The 14,759-nt window shown below is 38.0% G+C and overlaps 2 long non-coding RNA genes across 2 annotated transcripts; one reads left to right on the top strand and one right to left on the bottom strand.

The window, feature by feature from the left end:
- Window positions 1–1,921: 1,921 nt before the first annotated feature.
- On the bottom strand, window positions 1,922–6,604 carry LOC129911484 (uncharacterized). Its single transcript, XR_008771649.1, has 10 exons — window positions 6,521–6,604; window positions 6,170–6,438; window positions 5,953–6,102; window positions 5,458–5,891; window positions 5,270–5,400; window positions 3,804–4,257; window positions 3,431–3,745; window positions 3,227–3,372; window positions 2,445–2,896; window positions 1,922–2,373 (listed from the first exon to the last, which is right to left on the bottom strand). It is a non-coding gene; the product is annotated as an uncharacterized LOC129911484 (long non-coding RNA).
- Window positions 6,605–8,441: 1,837 nt separating this feature from the next.
- Window positions 8,442–9,602, top strand: LOC129912215 (uncharacterized). The gene is made up of 3 exons (XR_008771781.1): window positions 8,442–8,956; window positions 9,028–9,196; window positions 9,277–9,602. It is a non-coding gene; the product is annotated as an uncharacterized LOC129912215 (long non-coding RNA).
- Window positions 9,603–14,759: the final 5,157 nt, after the last annotated feature.

The following is a 14,759-nucleotide window of genomic DNA, read 5'->3' on the forward strand; positions in this document are numbered from 1 at the left end:
TGTTTTCAATTTTAATATCAATTTTTTTATAACTTAAGATATTTTCAATTTTAATATACCTAAAATTTTTTTATTACTTAAAAAAGAATTATAATAATAAAATAAAAATATATACACATAAAGATACGCTGTAATAGTTCTTTAATATTTTAAATTTTTTTTATAGGTATAGGTACCTACACTATAGTGTAGGGCATGTGGGGCATGACCCACGTGGGGCATGACCACGTTGGGCATGACCCACATGGGGCATGACCCACATGGGGCATGACCCACATGGGGCATGACCCACATGGGGCATGACCCACGTGGGGCATGACCACGTTGGGCATGACCCACATGGGGCATGACCCACATGGGGTCATGAAACCGGGAAACCGGGATAACTATTTTAAATAGTCATTATTGACTATTTAAGTAGTCATTATTGACTATTTAAATGGTCGCATATAACTATTTTAATAGTAAAATTGATTATTTAATAGTTAATTTGGAGAATACTATTTTAATAGCTGCTATACCGATATTAACTATTATTTTCTTCTGTAGGTGTAGGTTAGGGTGTCCGTTATTTCCCAAAGTGATGTTTTCGGGGATGACACCCCCTAGATCGAAAGCTTAGGGCCTAAATAAGGGGAATTTAGCAAAAAAAAAATTTTTGGGGGTCATTAACCCGTGCCTCTAGGGTCATACTTTCCCCATACAAATTTGTATGGGAAATTTTTAACTCATACATAAAATTTTTTTTCTCTCGCGTTAAATCATATTTTTTTTTAATAGCTGTTTTCGTGGTTTTTGCTTTCACCTATCACACAATTTTAAATGCAGTTTTATTGTTTTTTAATTCTTTTCAAATATTGCATTCAAAAATTTGTGAATAAATCAAAAATTTCAATTTTTGAAATTTTTTTTTGAAATTTTTGCCGTTTTTATACGTTTAAATTTATTTTTCTCGAACTACAAAAGATATGTTTACAATATTTTTATTGAATTTTATTTAAAAATTATTCACCTAAAAAATTGCATCAAAAAAGTTGCAAACAAGGAAGGGTAAAGTATTTAATAATATTTATTTATTATAAAAACTGCAAAAACTAAAAAAAAAATTCAAAAAATTGAAATTTTTTATTTATTCACAAATTTGTGAATGCAATATTTGAAAAGAATTAAAAAACAATAAAACTGCATTTAAAATTGTGTGATAGGTGAAAGCAAAAACCACGAAAACAGCTAATAATTTCAAAAACCGAAATAAAATATAAAAAAAAATTTTAACGGGAAATTTTGAATGTGATCTTTTAAAGTAACTGTTTTCCAACCAGAATTATCAAACATTAAAAAAAAATATGATTTAACGCGAGAGAAAAAAAATTTTATGTATGAGTTAAAAATTTCCCATACAAATTTGTATGGGGAAAGTATGACCCTAGAGGCACGGGTTAATGACCCCCAAAAATTTTTTTTTTGCTAAATTCCCCTTATTTAGGCCCTAAGCTTTCGATCTAGGGGGTGTCATCCCCGAAAACATCACTTTGGGAAATAACGGACACCCTACCCAACTAACAATTTCGATGTTATAACGATGGTGAGAAGCTTTTTGTCATCACTAATTTCACACCTAAAAGACTCATATAACCCTGTTTATCATCAAAAAGGCCCCCTTTTTTTACTCCTATTAAACCTATAAGAAGTACGATGAAATACTCCTGTAAAGTTTTTCATCAGTAGCCGAATGTGGTATTCGATCCTATAAATGTGCGAGAAGTACACTGTAAGACTACTGTAAGGTTTCTCATCAGTAGCCGAAAGTGGTATTCGATCCTATAAGCCTACCACAGAATTCTTATTGGAAGCATAATAGGGCTATTCAATACTCACCAGGAGGGTGGAAAAAAATAGAAATAAAATGAAAAAAGAGAAATTATTTTGAATTTATATATATATATTTATTTTAATGATCATTAAAGCACTCTAGGTATATTACAACAATATGAAGCACTTGTTGCCGAAGCAAACTCTTGACTTTTAAATTCAGCATTGCATGCTTCAGTGGCTGCAGCCAACCACGAAAGAATCAAAATATGCATGTTATTTTCCTTTCCAGCAACGGTGGTGTGTCAGCGCCATGTTTTTCATCTCCACCACTGGAGGGTAATGCCTCAATTGGATTCAAGACAACCTGAATGATGAGTTCAACGAGCTCTTGCCTGACAATTACCTTCTTATTCAAGCGCACCAACCAGCCAATAGATGCCAGTGTTTACACGCACCGAGCTATCCAACTGAGTGTTTTTCGAAGCTTCCAAGTGAAAGTCCAACAACAAACGAATGTTTGTTGAGTGTAGTTGGGGATACTCCAAAAGTTTGAATAACCTTGAATAGAAATAAAATGATATTTAAAATTTTTGGGAAAAAATAGAGGTATACGGTACAAATTGTCTTACCTTATCAGAGTCCTCGACGACAAAAGCTTGAAGAATCTTAATAATCATAGCAATCGACTTCTGGTCCGTCAATTCAACATTCTTGTGTATAAAAATGAATGGCACCAAATAGGTCATACTTATACAAATTTTATATATCACTTGAGTAGCCATATTTCCACTGGTTTCGTTATCAGTTAAAGCAGCAGTCAACATTTCACTAATAGATCTCGTGTGTGCGACAAATTATTCTATTGCTACAATGGTTAATGAAGCAAAGATCGATGATCTCAATTCACTTTGCCTTGGATCAACCGAACAGCAATTGCTGTAGACAAATTGCAAAAACTCTTGAATCCATTTATCCTTCTTTTCGACTTCATGACGAATCAAAGCACCAATAAACAATGGCATATAGATTAGCACAAGAGATCGCAGACGCATCCCAACAAGATGGTGGTAGTATGAGGGTGCTGGTTGCCGATAGCAAACATAACCCAGCGGTAGTAGTATAGTAGTAGTTATAGTATGTGGAAGTAATAGAAGTATGAGAAGACATCAGCATCATTAAAATAAAAATCCATGAAAATATATAAACAAATTACAATCTACACAATTTTGTTTTTGAGATAAAAAAAATATTTTTGCAATTTTATTTTGTGGATATTTTGATTTAAAGTTGTAAATCTTAAGATTGTTATAATATTTTCATTAATTTTTTTATTATTATATAAAATTTTCAAAAAAAAAACAACATTATGGTAACTTGCCTCAATAATAGACACCAGAAACTTTGCACATACCTTTTTCTTTTTCTGAATTTTATCCTCTTCTTTCTTGAGAAGAAAATCGACAATGTACTCTTTGAAAAAAACGTTCACGTACTTCTTCGATGGCTTTGTTGTGATCTTGGCGTCCATAACGTTGACTTAATTCACTAAATAAAAATCTTTTGACAATTTGTTAGTGTATCAATTTTGTTTTTTTATTCAACCGAGTTAACTTACTTTCCATTAAGATGAGCATCTTCCATCAGTTTTTGGACTTCATCTCTTTCCATTGCATTCCACATGGAGATTGTGCTCATCCCATGCAGGTTGATACCCACCGCAGCCCGGGGGCGGTATACCAAATGTCGGTAGATTGAAGTTTTGCGGATGCATTCCCTGGTGGTATAGAGGATTCTGCTGATGCTGTGGAGGTGGTTGGGAATGTTTTTGTGGATGAATCATTTGAGAAGGTTGCTGATGGTGCAGTTGCTGCGGTGCATGTTGCTGATGTGACGGAAGTTGTTGCTGCTGTTGTTGCAATGGAGGGCGCACCTATAAATGAGTGAAAAAGATATTAGAAAATTGAAATAAAACTCCTCATCATACATACATGCAGTACGTAACACATGGATAACCTCACCCATAGTACTTTTAAAAACATCTATTTCTTGTACTTTTTAGATGCGAACATATTGTATTTTTAACTAAGCAGCAATTAGATACTACTGTGTCAGGGATGCAGACAAGTTTTAACTTAGTTTTTGTTTACTTTGGCTTTCTTTCCACATTTTTATCCATCATTTGTGAGAAACGGGGCAGTGTCCTTCTAAAAAATGATTTGTAGGACTTTAATATTATCCTGGCATTAATATTAAGTCCATTTAAATTAGGTTTTATAAGGTGGCATCGAGATTCGTTCGTTGCTGCCTATGAAATTGCGTATAAGTTGAGCTTCGGCAGGATTATTGAAACGCAAATAATTTTAATTAACAATTGTTATCATTGCGCCTTGTGTGGAATTTGTTTCTCCATTGACACGTTTTGTTCCATCGATGAGAACTCACCTGAAATAAATAAAATATAGTTTTTCAATGGAATCATTTGTTTGTATATTTCATTTGCACTTTTTAACAATAAAAAACAAGGCACTCGCTTGCCTGAATATACATTTCAAGAAATGGTACAGTTTATTAAAACACTAGTTCTGTTTGGGTACTGCCTAAAACAGAAATATTTCTACTTTTTTCAACATTTTTCAAACAAGTAGCATCTTGGATTACTATGATTCCAATTTAATGAAAGCAAAACGGCCTTCTCACTCCCAACAGGAATCAGAAAGCTCGACAAGTATATAAAGGAAATTAAGAATTTTTATAAGAAATAAGATGTTTATTTATTATTTTTAACTTAATTTTTGTTTTATATGTACCATGCTTCAATTTAACATAAGTTTAGATACAGTTTGAACAAAGTATTTTTGTTTTTTCGATAAAAACAGAGTGATTAAAACAAATTCAACTAAAATTAACTAGGTCAGAACTTGTTCAGTAGCGTGATTTGAACTTAATTTATGATTACTCAAATGAACTAAGGGCTCTGTGATAGCTATCAGTATAATCCATCAGTAAAATTTTTTTTTAGCTATTTTGAATACATACTTAAAACTTTTATTTTGAACAAAATATTGACGAAAGAAGTTGGGAGCTTATTTTAACTATTTTTTTTTTTTTTTTCAAAAAGAAGCAATACATTTGGTGTTAAATTTTATTCACAAATCCATTTTATAAATTTTCAGTAAAATAAAATTTCATCAGTAAAATTTATAAAGTGTATTTGTGACTAAAATATAACACCAAATGCATTGCTTCTTTTTCAATGCTTCAATGCTTTTCAAAGTTAGTGAAAATGTGTTTTAATTTGTTTCATCAATATTTTGCATAAATTAGAATCTTAAAGTATTAAAAATAGCAAAACAGAATTTTTACTGATGGATTTTACTGATAGCTATAATTGAGCCCTAAAGTGCCCAACTCTATTAGAAATCCCAATAATCATTTTTTTGAAAAAAAAACTTACAGCTGGTGAAATTCCAACCAAAGCAACAGCATGCACATAAAACTCCTCTTTGAGCGAAATGGCAATAGTTTGATGGTTCATTGTGATGTGATCTCGTTTATAGATGAAACAAAAATGGACCAGGTTGTAAACTTAAAAGAAAAAACGTTTCAAAACCAAACATTAACAATTTTCTTTGTGAAACTTACGTACACATAGAAAAAGCAGCAATAGTTTTCTCACCACCACTCAAATTACTGATTGAAACGTTTTCTTGGTGCAACATAATTATAACTTATTCCATCCAAATGAGGTTCCTAGATAAGCCTGTGCGTCTTTATTTCTTGGTAAAGACTTATGAGTGCTATCTATTGCCTTGGAAACTTTTTCAAATGCGGCCTTTGCTTTTTTCTCGGAGAGCATTTTTAAATAATGTGAATCATATTTAAATTTGCAAAGTTCTCGACGAGATTTAAGGCTTGGCCGCAACGGACGGGTATGCGGTAGTGGTACGGGTAATTAGATTAAAAAAAAGTTCCACGCCTTAACATTAATGTTTCAGTTTAGAATTTTGTTCATACAATTACCCGTTCCTCTACCGCATACCCTTCCGGTATGGTCAAGTGTTTAGTTGATATCAATTCTATAATGGACAGAGAAGAGGTTAGTTTTCTTATGAAATTATCTCATCGAGTAGAACTTACTGATTTTCATTCATTCTGTTTTTTGTAGTTTTATAGCCACCTTGCCGAGCTCTGGGCATCCTCCAACTGTCGATCGAATTGTGGGATACCTAGATTTTTTTGACGAATCTAAATTGAACATACTGATGTATTTGAGACAATTTGCGAAACCTTAAAAAAATCAATCAGAATTAGAAAAAAAAAAAAAGAAACAAAATAAATTCATGTAAACAGTTACCTGAATTTGGCTTTCAACAACTCCTTCATTTCCTCGGTGTTTTTCTTTTTGCATTTTTAACTGAGTCATATAAGTAGGTATGCTTGGCTTCGCGAGCGACAACATGGAAGTTACTCCAGATATCCGATAGGAAGTTCCATCCAATGCGAGAGCATCAAATGCACTTTCATGGCATCTTCAAACCAGAGCGTTGTTAGTTGCAAAGAGAAGAGCTCGCTCAATCTCAGGTGGATCAAACTTTAGACCATCAAATGATGATTCCTTGTAGACTAATGAAAAAGATGAAGAAGAGTATGCGGGAACAAAGAAAAATTATGTAAACCAATTTTTGTTTTTTATTTAATGGCTCACTTTTGTGGATAAGTTTAACACATCGTCTTCTCGGTTTGTTTTGAAATTTAATACTTTACTTGAAATGTAATTGGGTGCGTTCACGTACGCACAGATACCCTATCCGAGATACCTAAGTATCCGATACGTTTGTGAACACGAATCAGCTGTTCTTCAAATCTCACCCTGCAAACCAAACCTCAGTAGTTTAGGGGAAATTACAACCACCAACAAAGTCTATACTTTGTAGGTGTATGTGTTTCCTTATTTACCAAAATCTCTCCCCTCAAAATATTGTAGTTTTGTTTCTCCTGAAAAAAATAAACTCTTTGGTAAATGGGAGGAAAAGAGCGCGATGTATGCAATGCACAAAGTTTTGTCTCTTTTGTAATGGCGGTGCGCCATTGATTTGACTTTTCCTGCATTTTATATTTTCTAGTGAAACCTTGATAGCCACAGCAACATATTAGTTAAGAAAAAAAAATATTTCTGTGCTCCATTTGATAGATAAATAGAACAATTTAACTTAAAAAAATAAAAAATCTTCTCAGTGTTATTTGTGAAAATTATTTTCTAAAAAAACAATCTACCGCACAAATTCTTCGGCACGCCACATAAATTACACTACCATTTCCACCATCAAAATGCACAGCCTCAGCCTTGTGCATTTAGAAAAAAATCATAAAAAAATGACACAAAAACCACCAACAATTGATTTGGAAAATAAAGGTATGTTTATTTTAAAATTGATAAATTATATAATTGTTGATTTTTTCTGTCTTCTAGTGGAGATCAATTCCAGACATCAATGACTGAGTTTACAGTTCAAAAGGTTCCTCCACGCTATCCAGAACGAGTGAAATCTTATGTTTAATAGAGACTACAAAACTTCCACGGACTTGTAGTGTAAGTTAATAAGATTCCCTTCTGCGCTTTGTGAAGCTGATAGTATTATTTTTTTTTCTCAGGTGTCAGGTCTGCACCCTCCGACCACTTGTTGATGTGTTCGCTCTAATCCTAGACAAAAACAACATTCAACAATTCTATATCGGGTATAAAAATGACGTCAGAGACTCCTTTGCTCGCCACAGTATTGGATGCAGTCCGTTCGAGTGACAATCAAGATGTGCACATTCGTATTACAAACACATTGCGAGGCATGCATTTTGTTCCCCTCAACAGTTGTGTGGATAGATATGATTTTAGAGAAATTCAACGCCAACATTTCTCATAGTGGTCTTAAGTAAAGTGTCACACAAGACGCATGTTTTGATATTATATAATTCGACTGAATAAATCTAAATCTCTAACCAAAGTTTCAACTTCAGAGTTTATTTGTAATTTCATGTGTAATTTCAAAAGGTTTAGATTCACTAGGAACTAACTACTTCTTTTACGTACAAATTTCACCACATAATTAAGTACTTCCAGATTCGAAGTTTCAGTGATTGTTCTTAGCTAAAAAAGTACTGGCAAATGTACATCAGAAGCACTTCCAGATGTGCTTCGCTGATGTACTTTTGAAGTACACTTTTCTGTACTTTTAATGGAGGGGAAATTTATTTCATCTTGCATGCGAGAAAGAGATAGCTGCTTCACGTATTCTTATATACAGAAAGTATATAACTGAGTTTTTTCCCGAGCTCCTATCTTTTTTCAGTGGAAAAGAAATACTTCTTTTACGTACATATTTCACCGGTTTTTTCTGTAGTTCTGCGTTTGCTGGGCAGATTCACGAGAATCCAGAAATTTTTAGGATACCTGGAGATTTTTTTGCTTGTCAACACATGTTTACGATCAGCTGAGATTTTATATGGGATTACAACAACACAAAGGTATCCGGATACCCTTGGATCGGTACGTGAACGCACCCAGTGAAAAAGAAAATGATAATTTGCATCAACAACGAAAACAAATAAATTTATCAAAGCTGCAATGTGCCTTGTTTACTAGGTTTCTTTGTTTTTTTTTTGTTTTTTAAGTAAATTTGTAGTTGCAATTTTGTATTGTTATTCGTTCGAAACATAACTAATGAATCCATTGAGTTCAAGTTATAAAAATGAAAAAAGGAATTCGTTCCATTCATTGTCCCCTCGAAGAAAATCATCAACGTCGACCACCATTCACGTCACAGAAATAGCAGTCAAGTCGAGATGATACTGCTGCTGCCGATACTGGTGCCTCTGTTTCAACACCAGAAGCATCAGCAGCATAACCTCTACACTAACATCAAGTCAATAATCATTCGTGGAGGACAGTATCAATAATTCAATGAGCTCTGAAAAACGCAAAGAAGAATGATTCCCACAGATTCAAGAAACGCATGGGAATACACTTTTTGACGCTTTTCAAACTTAAATGGAATAATTTTTATAGTGGTTAAGAAGAAGAATATTGTCAACTTTTCATGAGTCTCGAAGAATTCAAAGAGGAGACAATAAACAATTCGCAGCTCAGGTAAATCATCTTAATTGCTCTTTGATATTTTTTTTAAATATTTGTTCATAAACCCCTTTCTTTGTCCCAAGGAAATTACTTTGGCTAAAATAATCAACGATAATATAGCCAGCCATCAATTAGGAAATAGGTGGTCCAAAAAGACGAAACCGATAATCTGAAAACTCCATTGGCGAAAAGTCCACTGACACTAAACAACTTCTTAACTCCTTGACTGTTCTAGACAACGAATGCAAAGAAGTACGTTTAATGTTCTTTTCTTTATTAATTGCTAAAATGTGTGCGTATTACATTATCAACTTCTTTGTTCATATTTGCAGTCAATCCCACACCGGGTTTTGGCTGAAAAAAGGTGCCTACGATATAATCATTACGCTACTCGAACAAGAATTCTCTTCATCCAATCCAGATAAAGAAAATCTTTACTTAATGTGTTTGTACAGCAATCGTTGACCAATCAACAACCGAATCTCTACGACGAAGAAGTCCTGGCCATTCCTTCATTCTTTATTTAATAAGATGTCTTGTTGTTGATGCTCGGGTTTTTTCATTCAACAATAAAGTTTTCTTTAGAAACATTTTGTTCATGAATCATTGAGTTCAATAAGTCAAAATAAGTAAATATAGTGCAAAAAGATAACAAAAGGTGTGTTTTTGATTACGCCCGGGCATTGGACAAAAACAAAACGAATCGGTTATCGCCGATAGCAATTTACAAGGTAAATGCAACAACAATGCAACTTAGCCTGAGGGTGTAAGGTGTTGTTGCATTTAACATTTTAATTACTTAGCCTCGACTGGTTTTTCTTTTGTCCAACTTTTTGCTGAAGAAAATTCTATGGAATGTCCGGAAAATTACCAGACTTGTTGGATACTTAAATATTAAGTTCTTTTTGTTTTGATATTTTTTAACAAAGAGGACCTAATCCCTATCTTTGAGATAACAGAATAACTCATCATGGATTGTGGGTGTTTTTTGACCAAAAATTTTGTCAGTTTGTATGATTTGGAATACTGATTTTACTAAAAGGAAAAATAAGCTAAAATTATTATTTTTAACAATTTCCTATTCTATACTTTTACAAATAAATGCTTTTGGTCTACTCAAGTCATATCTAATCATCTAAAGTATGATTCTAGAATTTCGAGAAGTTTGTGCATCAAAGATAGGCGAGCATCAAGATGTGGAGCTAAGCGCACAAAATTTAGAGTTTAGCTAGTATGAGTAGGTCAAAACTCCAAAAATGATTCATCAATCGATTCAACATTCTTGTTGGGTATATTATATTAAGAAAATACATACCTGTTTTATTTCCAAGATTTGACTACATATATTGGATATTTTACTTGCACAAAATAAACAAAAAATAAACTATAAAAAATAACACATTTATCGGAATATAAATTTCGTTAAACGGTGCAGTCTATTGAAACACTACATATTTTGGCGTCCTAAAAAGAAAATTCCAGAAGCTGAGTATCATGCCTTCTATAAACCTTTCCAGATGCTACATTTTGTACACCTGTAAAGCTTTATAAGAATAAAATTGTTATGATGATAAGAAGCTTTTAATGAACTCTGTCGTGGATTCCTATAGGATTAAATGCTTCTCGACATCGTTATAGTGTGCTTATAGATAATTTTCTCATCACACCTATAATCCCACTATAAGATACTCCTAAAAAGTTTTTTAGAAGTATAAATATCAGCGTTTACTGATAATTTTTTTACCGTGGGTAGTATACCAGCCTTATAGGTGCGAATAGCCCTTTAGACTTGAAACCCGTAAGCAAAAATGTTAGTTGGGCATGCCCCATGAGGGTCATGCCCCATGTGGGTCATGCCCCACGTCATGCCCCATGTGGGTCATGTCCCATGTGGGTCATGCCCCACGTGGGTCTTGCCCCATGTGGGTCATGCCCCATGAGGGTCATGCCCCATGTGGGTCATGCCCCACGTGGTCATGCCCCACGTGGGTCATGCCCCATGTGGGTCATGCCCCATGAGGGTCATGCCCCATGTGGGTCATGCCGCATGTGGGTCATGCCCCATGTGGGTCATGCCCCACGTGGGTCATGCCCCATGTGGGTCATGCCCCATGTGGGTCATGCCCCATGTGGGTCATGCCCCATGTGGGTCATGCCCCACGTGGGTCATGCCCCACGTGGGTCATGCCCCATGTGGGTCATGCCCCATGTGGGTCATGCCCCATGTGGGTCATGCCCCATGTGGGTCATGCCCCATGTGGGTCATGCCCCATGTGGGTCATGCCCCATGTGGGTCATGCCCCACGTGGGTCATGCCCCATGTGGGTAATGCCCCACGTGGGTCATGCCCCACGTGGGTCATGCCCCATGTGGGTCATGCCCCATGTGGGTCATGCCCCATTCGAAAGTTAACCAAGATACAATTCGGTTGAACTAAAGCTGCTTAAGTTTTTTAAGAATAAAAATATTAAACCAAATTAAATTGAAATGAAAATTTATTTGCGTAAAAATAAACTAAATTAAGAGAAAAGTGAAAAGTTGTAACCGAACTTGAAATACCATTAAACCGTTTTTCTGAAGTTAATTTTCTTCAAATTTTTGTGGGTGAACCAGGAAATATATTTTTTTTCTAAAATAATAAAAGTGGTTGATTTTCGGCGGTCCCAGAGTATCGTTCCAGGACTGGGCCGCCGCCGCACCATAATAAAAATAAAAAAAATAATAAATTATCATCATTTTTGGTGAAAACTGTGCCGGTAGTAATCCAATTCGAAGGATTTGGGAGTGGAACTGAGGTGTCCAAACTAATTCCCCCTACAGTCTGGTCCCGTCCAAGGGAGCACCCCGGCTGGCTGAAACGCTGGTCCGCCAAAAGGCACCTAAAACGAAACAACAAAAAGAAAAATTACTTATATACCAAAAACGAAGTCGCAGTGAGTTGTTAAAACAAAAAAAAAAACAAAAATTCAAATACACCACCTAAGATAAAAGAAAGTTCACCCCACCAACACGAGTCCAACAAAATCGGGACCGTTGTAAAATTTATGTGTTTGTGTTTGTTACTATTTATTAATTATTTATTTTTTTTTGGCGTCTAAGCTTTAACTATTTTTTTCAATATATATTTTTTTTTGTTCTTCTTAAAATTCTAAAATATTAAAGTATATTGTAAGTGATAGAAGATTATTCCAGGGGTCAGCGCGTTGTTATAAAATTTTTGTTATTTTTCCTAGGGGTAGAAATCCAACCTCCAAAGAGCTCTCTAGGGGTAGGGAATCCTGGGACGTTTTTTTTTGTTGGTTAAATTAGTTTTAGTACCGCAAAGGGTATCCTAGTCTTTTTATTGTTGTGGTTCTGTGACTCAAAGGAATCTTTTTTTGTCACGTTTTGCTTTTCCTTTTTTTAGTGTTAATTTTTTTGCTTTAATCTTTTTGTTAATTTATTTTTTTTGTTAATTTAAATTATGTTACAAATTATTTCTTATCATCTAAAGTTTATTTTCATAAAGAATAAAACTTGAAAGACGCCCATGTTTTTTTGGAAAAAAAAGAGAAACTTTTTAGTTGTTTTGTTTCTGTTTCACTTGGGTGAAACCATGATCCTTTAAAGAAATTTTCAGGGGTGCAGATGGTAGCTGAGTTTCAACGATGGTAAGGACCTGATTTCCAGTGGGACGACAACGTATTTGGGAGAATCCAAAATGGCCGAGGATTCTCATGGTTGGGTGGGTAAAAGGCCACACTGCAACAACACCGGCAGTGCCCTTGGGGTGGTGAACGTCCGTCCGCGTCAAATTTTGAGTTTAGTTGTTAGTTATCGGCCTGATTTATGTTTTTGGCTGCTGGTGAAGTTTACTTCCGGGAACAAGATCCCCCCCACATCCGACGAGCTGACGCTGCGCACAGCAAGCAGGCCAAGTTCTCGGGAGTAGACACTCTTTCCCTTTTTCACTGTGTTCCTCTTTCCTTTAAAGATGTTCCTGCCACGGTATGGTAGTTTCACTGCCTTATCGACTATTCCTTATCCACGCTCCTCTCCCCAGCAACAAAATGGCTGTCATGCCCCATGGTGGGTCATGCCCCATGTGGGTCATGCCCCACGTGGGTCTTGCCCCATGTGGGTCATGCCCCATGTGGGTCATGCCCCATGTGGGTCATGCCCCATGTGGGTCATGCCCCATGTGGGTCATGCCCCATGTCGGTCATGCCCCATGTGGGTCATGCCCCATGTGGGTCATGCCCCATGTGGGTCATGCCCCATGTGGGTCATGCCCCATGTGGGTCATGCCCCATGCCCCACGTGGGTCATGCCCCATGTGGGTCATGCCCCACGTGGGTCATGCCCCATGTGGGTCATGCCCCATGTGGGTCATGCCCCATGTGGGTCATGTCACATGTGGGTCATGCCCCATGCCCCATGTGGGTCATGCCCCATGTGGGTCATGCCCCATGTGGGTCATGCCCCATGCCCCATGTGGGTCATGCCCCATGTGGGTCATGCCCCATGTGGGTCATGTCACATGTGGGTCATGCCCCATGTGGGTCATGCCCTATGTGGGTCATGCCCCATGTGGGTCATGCCCCATGTGGGTCATGCCCCATGCCCCACGTGGGTCATGCCCCATGTGGGTCATGCCCCATGTGGGTCATGCCCCATGTGGGTCATGCCCCATGTGGGTCATGCCCCATGCCCCACGTGGGTCATGCCCCATGCCCCACGTGGGTCATGCCCCACGTGGGTCATGCCCCATGTGGGTCATGCCCCATGCCCCACGTGGGTCATGCCCCATGTGGGTCATGCCCCATGCCCCACGTGGGTCATGCCCCATGTGGGTCATGCCCCACGTGGGTCATGTCACATGTGGGTCATGCCCCATGTGGGTCATGCCCCATGTGGGTCATGCCCCATGTGGGTCATGCCCCATGTGGGTCATGCCCCATGCCCCATGTGGGTCATGCCCCATGTGGGTCATGCCCCATGTGGGTCATGTCACATGTGGGTCATGCCCCATGTGGGTCATGCCCTATGTGGGTCATGCCCCATGTGGGTCATGCCCCATGTGGGTCATGCCCCATGCCCCACGTGGGTCATGCCCCATGTGGGTCATGCCCCATGTGGGTCATGCCCCATGTGGGTCATGCCCCATGCCCCACGTGGGTCATGCCCCATGCCCCACGTGGGTCATGCCCCATGCCCCACGTGGGTCATGCCCCATGTGGGTCATGCCCCATGCCCCACGTGGGTCATGCCCCATGTGGGTCATGCCCCATGCCCCACGTGGGTCATGCCCCATGTGGGTCATGCCCCACGTGGGTCATGTCACATGTGGGTCATGCCCCATGTGGGTCATGCCCCATGTGGGTCATGCCCCATGTGGGTCATGCCCCATGTGGGTCATGACCCACATGGGGCATGACCCACATGGGGCATGACCCACATGGGGCATGACCCACATGGGGTATGACCCACGTGGGGCATGACCCACATGGGGCATGACCCACTTGCGGCATGACCCACATGGGGCATGACCCTCATGGGGCATGACCCACATGGGGCATGACCCACATGGGGCAAGACCCACGTGGGGCATGACCCACATGGGGCATGACCCACATGGGGCATGACCCACATGGGGATAAAGGAGAACCTTTATTAGCTGACCAGCGAAGCTAACGCCACCCGGAAGAATTTCAGAAATGGAGTCAATGTATAGTGCGAAGAGTATAGGGCTTAAAATGCAACCCTGAGGAACACCTGCAGAAGTTGGGAACCATTCAGACAGCTTGGATCCATCCCACACGGTTGCACTAGAGGA

This window comes from Episyrphus balteatus, chromosome 2 (assembly GCF_945859705.1).
Source record: "Episyrphus balteatus chromosome 2, idEpiBalt1.1, whole genome shotgun sequence".
Classification (NCBI taxonomy): Eukaryota; Metazoa; Arthropoda; class Insecta; order Diptera; family Syrphidae; genus Episyrphus; species Episyrphus balteatus.